This window comes from Setaria italica, chromosome III, assembly GCF_000263155.2.
Source record: "Setaria italica strain Yugu1 chromosome III, Setaria_italica_v2.0, whole genome shotgun sequence".
Taxonomy (NCBI): domain Eukaryota; kingdom Viridiplantae; phylum Streptophyta; class Magnoliopsida; order Poales; family Poaceae; genus Setaria; species Setaria italica.
In genome coordinates, this window is record NC_028452.1 from 34,957,521 (window position 1) to 34,967,161 (window position 9,641).

The following is a 9,641-nucleotide window of genomic DNA, read 5'->3' on the forward strand; positions in this document are numbered from 1 at the left end:
GGGCAGACAACTTGTCATGTTGATCTGTGACTTGGTAGTACAAGTTCTGTCAATCCATGACGCGACCTAGGAGATCTTTATTCTCTTTGGTGAGTTCTGCAAGAACAAAGGTAGGGAATAAGTCAGCATCGCCAAGGCCAAACTAGTACTCGGAGACAGAGGAGGATAATAGGTTACCTTCCACCCAATGGTTCAAGTTCTTATTGCGCTTTCGGAGGCGGTCTTTCTCCTCCACGGTCCTCTGGACGAGATTTCAATACTCCACGGTTTGCCTGTCATACTTCATCAATAGCCGGGAGCTGCTCCTCGGCTAGCTTATGTTCCAGCGCCTGGGCTCGCATGATGGTATCCCCATACTCTTGGATCATCTTTGACTTCTTGCGAGAGCGCTAGATCAGTTTCTGCAAAAATAGAGCACATAATCGTGTAACAAATGAGTATTGATTTCAAGTCGAAGGACTAAGAAAGAAGTAAACCTCACCTGTGTGAATTCGCCTACGCGGCAATGCATATCCATGACCGTGACCTCCATCTGAATGGTAGGCCATGGGTTGCCATAGGCCTCCCTTCAGTAGATGAAGTCTTGTTCCTAGAGAAGATCCACATCCACCAGTGTCTGGATGTCCGCCTCCTTCATCACGAACTTTTTCCAAGTGCAGGCTTGATTCGGCGGCACCATCTAATTGGTCTTACCATACTTCAGCGCTGGCACCTGGATCTCCTTCTTCTTCTTGGTGGCATTCAGCTTCTTGCTTTCCACTACCTTGCTGCAAGATACTTTCTTCAGCACCATTGTCACAAGGGTCTTCTTGCGCATAAGCACAGGGGCTAGGCAATAGGGAAGAATGGCACTCGAGCTCAAGAATGTCAAGTGGCGGTGCTCGGGCTACAGTGCGGAAGATGAACGGGTAGAATGGCTCAAGTGAAACGAAAGGGATGGATTTCTTTGTTATTTATAACCGCGACACAATTAACCAAGAGGCAAAAATTATGGGGAATATTCCATTTTCAAAAGCCCTCAGTTATCGCTGGAACGGCTTCCAAATTTTTTGGAAGAGATAAGGTTACTGTTGGCGAATGATCACATTGACCAATGGTTGACCCTTATACCCAAACTAGTCGTGTAATGACTCGGGGGCTGTGTGCCACGTGCCTGTCGGCTAATAAGTTTTTTCTTTGAGTTTTAAGATGGAAGAGATGTGAAATTACAAGATTGACCCTCAGCCTGATTGTTCGATTCAACCTAAGGCTCGGGGGCTACTCCATATGGAGTGCGATTTTCGTCGCACTTACATATAAAGATTCAAGATTGAAGATTCAAAACCAAGTTAAATGAGGCTTGAGCACATTCTAGCCGCATGGCAGTACTCGAGTTTCCTTCGAAGACTCAATCCGATGGAGTACCCAAAGGAGCACCACAAACTAGTTGGAGACATCTAATGAAGTACTCGAGACTGCTACATTTGACTAAAAAAGTACTCGAAGGCTTGTCGGCCATACATCTATAGGCCCACCGGGAGGCTTGGACAGTCCTAGATACAAGGCTGTACACCGAGACGTGTCAGACATAGAGACTACAGTGTAGGACGGTGTGGTCTACATGGAGGACAAGAACCAGTTGAGGATTAGGAAACTACTCGTAGCAATTAAAGTAGGATTGTCTAGTCGAATCCGATTAGTACTCTTGTAAACAACCAACCTGTAACCCTGCCCCCGGCAATATAAGGTAAGGTAGGGACCCCCTCCAAAGAAGTTCAATCAATTCAATCCAACCAACACACAGGACATAGGATATTGCGCAACATTAGCGGCCCGAACCTGTCAAAATCCTGTGTTCGATTTCACCTTCGAGTTACTGATCTCGGCGAGCCCCACGCATAAAATACTACCTCGAGTACCCCCTTGGCGAGCCCCCAGAAGAAGGCATGGAGCCCCGTCCTTTGGCAGAAATACTCAAGAAAGTACCTAGGAAGATCATCGGCTATATCCAGAAGACGATAAAGTCTGTATACAAGCAGTTACTAGCGATGGTGAAGTCTTTCTACCCGCAGGCTGACTTGGCTCATGTTGCGGAAGGCATCTCTGAAGACTCCTCTGATGAGTAGTTTCAACAGTATCTACAGGAGATGGCTCCCATTGCTAAGGAAGTAGTCAGTCAAATAGACCTTGAGTAGCTGTAATGTAAAAAACATTAAGTTATTGTAATATAAACAAGTCATGAAATGAAATGTAAATTATTTGAAGTCTTGTCGCAAATTATTTTGCTTGTCGACTTGTTTGAAATCTTCAGTTTAATGCATCTCTCGGACTACCCTGATATTTGCTCGTGTTGTAGTCGAAAGTGTCTGCGCACAAGGCTACTCTTGTGAGCCTCTTCAGATACGTGATGTAGAGTACCTTTTAGGATGTAACCCCTTTTGCAGAGTGTCAGTACTCAGGTACTTGGGTAGTCAAACTCTCTAGATGAGTAGACTCTTCAGGACTTCATCATCTAAAGCCTACCTTTGCAACCTCTTTGGGTTGTTTGGGTGTTGTGCTCCGAAGACCTGGAACTGCAAACTTGCTATTACAAGCCACAACTAGACAGACTTGTCTAGATGAGAACTCGGGAAGTATGGGTAACTCCCAAGTTTACTGACGGCTTCTTTTGTGAAGACCATCGATGGACAGATTTATCCAAAGAGCTGACTAGCTCAGGAATTTTGTGTGCAGGTATGTTGCAAGATGCTATCCAACAAGTTGAATAACCCGAAAGATGTGTGTGCAGACTTGTGAGTACTAGCCACGAGTTGGGTGATAGTACTCGGAGGAGCTGAATAGCTCAATGAACTTTACTTTTTGCAAGCCGCAAATGGGCAGAGACTAGTCATTTGCGACAAAAAATAACTCTACATTATTAAATTGTAATTGTACAACTGAAGCCGATGGATAGTTTAAACTATGGGTAGAATCAACACAAGTATTCAATGTTCCACGAGTTGTCAACTTCTTCACTAGAGAGAGTTTGGATCCTGTACGACCCAGGTCCAGTGACCTTGGAGATGATGAAAGGACCCTCCCATGGCGAGTTTAGCTTGTGCAGCCCCTTGGTGTCTTGAATATGCTTGAGAACCATGTCTCCTGTGTTGAACGAATGCTCTATGATGTTGCGATCATGGTAGCAGCGAATTCCTTCAAGGTACCTTGCTGACTGGATGAGTGCTACACAGCAAGCTTCTTCGAGGCTCTCTAAGTCTAGATGCCTTATTTCTTCAGCCGCACCTTCCTCGTACTGCTCGACTATTAGAGATTTCCACATGACGTTGGCAGGAAGGACGGCTTCTGATCCGTAGACCAGGAAGTAGGGTGAGTACCCTGTAGGCTTGCACGGCTGTGTGCGAAGCCCCCAGAGGACATTGGGTAGCTCCTTGAGCCACTTGCCTCCTTTGGTGTTCCCGATGTCGTGTATTCTTTTCTTCAAAGCTTCCAGTAACATCCCGTTGGTGCACTCAACCTGGTTGTTGGTCCGCGGATGAGCGACAAAGATGTACTGGATGTTGATCCCACTATTCTCATAATACTCTCAGAACTCGTGATTGTTGAAATTCAAGGCTAGGTCTGTGATGATGCAATTGGGGAAACCGTAGTGATGAACGATTTCATCAAGGAAGTTGAGTACCTGTCTACCTTGGGGCAAATTACTGGCTTCACCTCGATCCACTTGGTGAACTTATCGATCGCCACGAGTGATCGGTTGAACCCTCGAGGCATCGTAGGCAACGGGCCAATCATATCTAGCCCCCAGCATGCGAAGGGCTAAGATGGTGGTATGGTGATCAACTTGTAGGCAGGGACGTGCTGCTGCTTGGCAAAGAATTGATAACCTTAGCACCGGAAGACTAGTTCTCCAGTGTCAGCGAGAGCTGTAGGCCAATAGAATTCTGCTCTGAAAGCTTTGCCCACGATCATTCTTGATGATGCGCGGTTGCCGCAGATGCCCTTGTGGATCTCCTCCAGTATATCCTTGCCATCTAGCTGTGAGATGCACTTCATGAGTGCTCCTGATGATGTGCCTCATCTGCAGAGCTTATCCCCGACTAGAACGTAGTTCTTGCCGCGCTGTGAGACTTTCTCTACTTCCATCTTGTCTAGAGGTAACTTGTGTTCCTTGATGTAGTCGATGAAAGGGGTTCTCCAATCTACATCAATCATCATAACCTCCCGATCTGGCGCATCGTTGCCTCGATCGGTGGTTTTTGATGGTGCCGACTCAACTATGGATGGCTTGTGTAGCTCATGGATGAAGACCCCAGCTGGAACTAGAGCACGAGTAGATCCGAGCTTGGACAAGACATCCGCAGCTATGTTGTTATCACGAGCCACGTGATGGAACTCCAGTCCGGAGAACTTTTTCTCCAATTTGCGTACTTCAAGGCAATATGCATCTATGTTATCCTTGTGGTGATCTCACTCGTCATTGACTTGATTGATGATCACCCGTGAGTCGTCGTAAACCAACAACCGCTTGATTCCTAGCAAAACTGCCAGGCGAAGCCCGTGCAGAAGCGCTTCGTATTCAGCTTCATTGTTGGATACCTCCTAGAAGATTTGCAAAACATATTTGAATTGTTCACCTTTGGGAGATATTAAGAGTACTCCTATGCTGACGCCCTCGAGCTTGAGCGATCCATCAAAATACATGATCCAATGCTCTAGGCATTCTGCCGGTGTTGGTACTTGATTTTCCCGCCACTCTGCCATGAAATCGACTAGTGCCTGTGACTTGATGGCAGTCCTTGACTTGAATTCTAGGGATAAGGCTTCGAGTTCTACTGCCCACATGGAGATTCTATCTGTTGCATCTCGATTGTGGAGAATTTCTTCTAAGGGGAAGTCTATAACGACGGAGATGTTGTGTTCCTAGAAGTCGTGTTGTAGCTTCCACAAGGTGAGTAGTATTGCGTATAGCAGTTTTTGAACTGGCGGGTACCTGGTTTTAGAATCTGACAACACCTCGCTGACGAAGTAGACGGGCCTCTATACTTTGTATACATGGCCTAGTTTTGGTCTTTCGTCTACGATCACCATGCTGACGACATTAGTAGTCGTGGCAATATAGAGCAGCAAGTCTTCATTGGGAGTAGGCACCATGAGGACCAGTAGATTTGATAAGAAGTCCTTCAACTGTTGAAGGGTTTGTTCCGCCAACTCGGCCCACTGAAATTTTTCTTGCCACTTGAGTAGTTTGAAGAAGGGTAATCCACTTTCTCCAAGCCTTGAGATGAATCTGTTGAGAGCCACCATACATCCAATCATCTTCTGGACGTCCTTGATGCACGATGAAGCGTGCAAATTCATGATGGCAACAATCTTCTCAAGGTTAGCCTCGATCCCTCGATGACTGATGATGAACCCGAGTAGTTTTTCGGAGTGTACATCGAACACGCATTTTGTTGGGTTCAGTTTCCACTGGAAGTTTTGCAAGCTTGCAAAGGTTTCTTCTAGATCTGTAATCTAGTCATCCGGATTTCTGGTCTTTACGACCACGTATGCCTCTACATTGTGGTGTAGTTGCTTCTTGAAGCACTCTTGGATGGCTCGTTGATATGTGGCGCCTGCATTTTTCAACCCGAAGGATATTGTAGTCTAACAGAAGGCTTCATACGGGGTGATGAACGCGGTTTTGATCTGGTCTTCTTCCTTGAGAGCTATCTGGTGATACCTCAAGTAGTAATCAAGAAAGCAGAGTAGAGCCCATATAGTCATCGAGTCGATGACTTAATCAATCCTAGGGAGCCCGAAGGGATCCTTTGGACACTACTTGTTGAGGTCCGTGTAGTCAACACACATCCTCCACCCATTGTTGTTCTTCTTCCACACCAAGATGGGGTTGGCCAGCCACTCTATATGATAGACTTCTTTTATGAAGCCGGCCGCGAGTAGTTTGGCCAACTCTTTTTTGATGGCTTCTCTCCTGTCTTGGGCGAATCGATGTAGTCGTTGTCGCTTGGGTGTAGCTTTGGGATCCACATTCAATGAGTGCTCGATCAACTCTCTGGGAACCCCCGGCATATCAGATGACTTCCACACAAAGATGTCTCGGTTGGCTCGGAAGAAACTGACCAGCGTGTCTTCCTATTTGGGGTCCAGCCCTGAGCCAATCAGGGCTGTCTTGGAGCTATCGCCTGTGTCAAGGTCAATGGCTTTGATATCAATGTCGCATGCCGGTTTGACCTTGGTTAGCCCCGACTTCTTCTCTGGGATCTCAAGTTCTGTCGGGGATAGTTTCTTGGAAGCAACGAAGACTTGCATCATTCAATTTAGCACCTGAGTAGTCGCTGCCAGCTCCACAGCTTTTGTGTCGCAGTCGTAAGATCTTCTCAAGTCTCCACACAGGGAGAGTACTCCCTTGGGTCCCGGCATTTTGAGTACTAGGTACATGTAATGAGGGATGGCCATGAACTTGGCTAGTGTTGGTCTTCCGAGGATAGCGTGATACGATGTTTCGTAATCAGCTACCTCAAAACAGATGTACTTGGTCCGGTAGTGATCCTTGGTCCCGAAGGTAACTGGCAAAACCACCTGACCAAGGGGTACAGCCGCGTTGCTAGGGACAATCCCATAGAACAGAGAGTTCGTCGGGATGAGCATATCCATTACGTCGAGGCCTATCTTCCTCAAAATCTTGGCGAAGAGCACGTTGAGGCCACTGCCACCATCGATGAGTACTTTCGTAAGTTTGGAGTCTATGACTACTGGATCCAGGATGAGAGGGTTGTTGGAGGTATGCCCTAGAGGCAATCATAGAGATGATGATATTCCATTTGTATCCATGATTTGTATTGTGTTCCTTGAATATCCATTAAAGGCTACTTGAATTGATTTGCAATTATGTGAATTGTGTGTGAAACTCTTTACTTGTATGGTTATTCTAAAGTTGTCCCTAGTCGGAGTTCATGTGAGGACACACATGAATATTAGACTAGCACATGTATTAGTTGATGACTATGTTTCACAAGTCATGGACATGGAGATGTTGAACTAATAATGTGGGCACATGTGGAGACATGTGCTAGGACTGACCCAACATGAGAAGTAGTTCTCTCTTTAAACAACATATACGCTTTGTCCTTAGATCTGAGATTGTCGCATGTATTCTAGATGTGGATCGACCTACTTAGGGGCTATCAAACGCTACGCCGTAACAGGGTAGTTATAAAGGTAGCTTTCGGGTTTGTCAAGAAGCATGCTATGAGACATGGTCAATCAAGATGGGATTTGCCCCTCTCTGATTGAGAGTGATATCTCTGGGCCCCTCGAGTGATCAGATCCGAAAATGCATGGCCATGCTACGTACGGTTAAGAGTTAACCTACAAAGGGATTCCGAATCACAGGATCGAGAAAGAGCGGTCGGCTTGAAGCTAGACCAAATATCGTGAGGCAAAGGGAATAGCATGTATATTATGTTGTGATGGTTCGTCTGATATGATCTTCGTGTGCGTATAGGAGTTGACACGTCTTGCTAGAGGCCGCTACTGACTATTGGGCCGAGTAGGAGTACTCGGGCCATGTCTATACGTATCCGAACCCATAGGGTCACACACTTAAGGGGCTGGAAGCCCAATTCGGATCTGATCCGAGTTGGATTAGGTTTAGAAGTACTAATGGGCCTCGGACCCAGAGGCCCGTCAGGAACCTCTATAAATAGAGGGGTGGGGGCGCCCTAGGGTTTACACCTTTTTGGCGAAACTCATCTGCCGCGCCTCCCACGCCCTCGCCTATTGCAACTCACAGATCTAGCAGTCCGGCTTGCGACGCTTCCTCCCTGCATGTGTGGATACCTTGGAGGTGTTGCGCCTGCAGCACTTGGACGAGCCGCCGACGAGCCACGACGAGCCGACGACGAGCCGCGGCACGAGGGCGATCGTGCTGCACGTGGACGAGCTGCTGAGGAGCTGCTGGACGTTGACGTGATCGACTACGTACGACTATGTGATCGTCTTCACTACATCGACGCATATCTACATCTTCCGCACCAGTAGTGCGTCGAGTGGTAATCCCGTGATCCTTATACGGCAGTTCTTCCTGGTTTTACGCGGTAGAAATTTTGATTGGCGCTAGTGTAGCCTACCTCGTATCCCAACAGTGGTATCAGAGCCGTAGCTATTTAGTTTTGGATTCGAGATGTGTGCATATGGAGATATGCGAGTTTTCCGTTTGATCTATGTCCTGGTTTCGTGCCCTTGCTGCAATGGTAGTGTAACGACATACTCCTACCGGTCGGTTTCCGCCATCGGAGTTAAGTGATACACGTAAATCCAGTTGCAGTGAGCGAAGATCAATATGATTGGTCAAATCGAAATCCAGGGTCATACGCCAGGTGCATTAGATGTGCAATAGTAGATGAGATCTACTGCCGGGGTCGGATTTTTGCCGTATGCGTATGCTTCGGTAAATCAGCCGTAACTTTTAGGTACGATCTCGGATCGGAGCGAATTTTATACGAAAATTGATCTACAGAAAAAGTTACACATGAAATTCAACGGTTTTGCCGTTTTCGGCGAAATTAGATTTTCCAAATTCGGCTTGAAAGATGGAGTTTTGGGCATCCGAAGTTTGGAACGTTAGGACGCTTAACTCTATTTTGCAGGATGTATGTATGTATCTTGTGATCAGTATGGCCCCCTTGTGTATGTGATGCATGTGTGTAACTCATTCGTGACCTGCGTGTCGCGCATACGGCAACACGGCAGGAGCCATATGTGTTGTCACTTTATTGTATTTAATGGTCTGCGTACCAATCTGTGATGATCCAAGCAACTATGTAATCTTCATTACTAGCTTCTTTACTAGCTATTAGGCATAATAGCATGTTCTAGTTCTTGGAGGACTCATCACCAGGAGGATGGCGCACATGGAACATGGAGATGGAGATCACCATGGTGAACAGCTTCTATGGAGATGGAGATCACCATATGAAAATGGGCCATACTGTGTCACAACTGTGTGAATGCTATTCTGTTTATGTTTTACTTTCTGCATGCTGTGATGTTAGAAGTAGAACGATCCCTCACAAAGTTTAAGTTAGTATGCCCTCCCAACTAAAACTTGCACTGTCCCATGTCTTGTACAATTAGTGGTGGGTCTATGAAATTAGGGTACCACTAGTTTTCCTTGACTAGACGGGTTTGTGTCGGACACTTACACGCATAAGGGTTGGTTTGCTTAACAAGGTTATCTTAACGGTTAAGGACCTTGGGGCATAAAGGTTGGGCGCTGAGACATCGAGATGTCACCCACAACAGGAGTCATATGTGATATGATTAGCAAAAGTTGCTTACCGATCTACCTTGTTTGCTAGCGGTGATGCTAAAGCTCACTAGTGGACTTGTTAGTTGTGGATCCTGAATCACTAAGTTTCAATAGAGGGATATTGATTTTAGTGGGAGTAGATTCTGTTAAAATAGTTTAATGTGATTTGCTCTATCATGGATACGTTTGTCTTAGTGTATTTTGCATTACTTTGTTGTAGATTAAATGGCACCTAACAGCACTACACCGTTTGCTTTGCGTTCGGTCCTTGAGAAGGACAAGTTGAATGGAACAAATTACTCGGATTGGATCCGTAACCTGAGAATTGTTCTTAGGGCTGAGAAAAAGG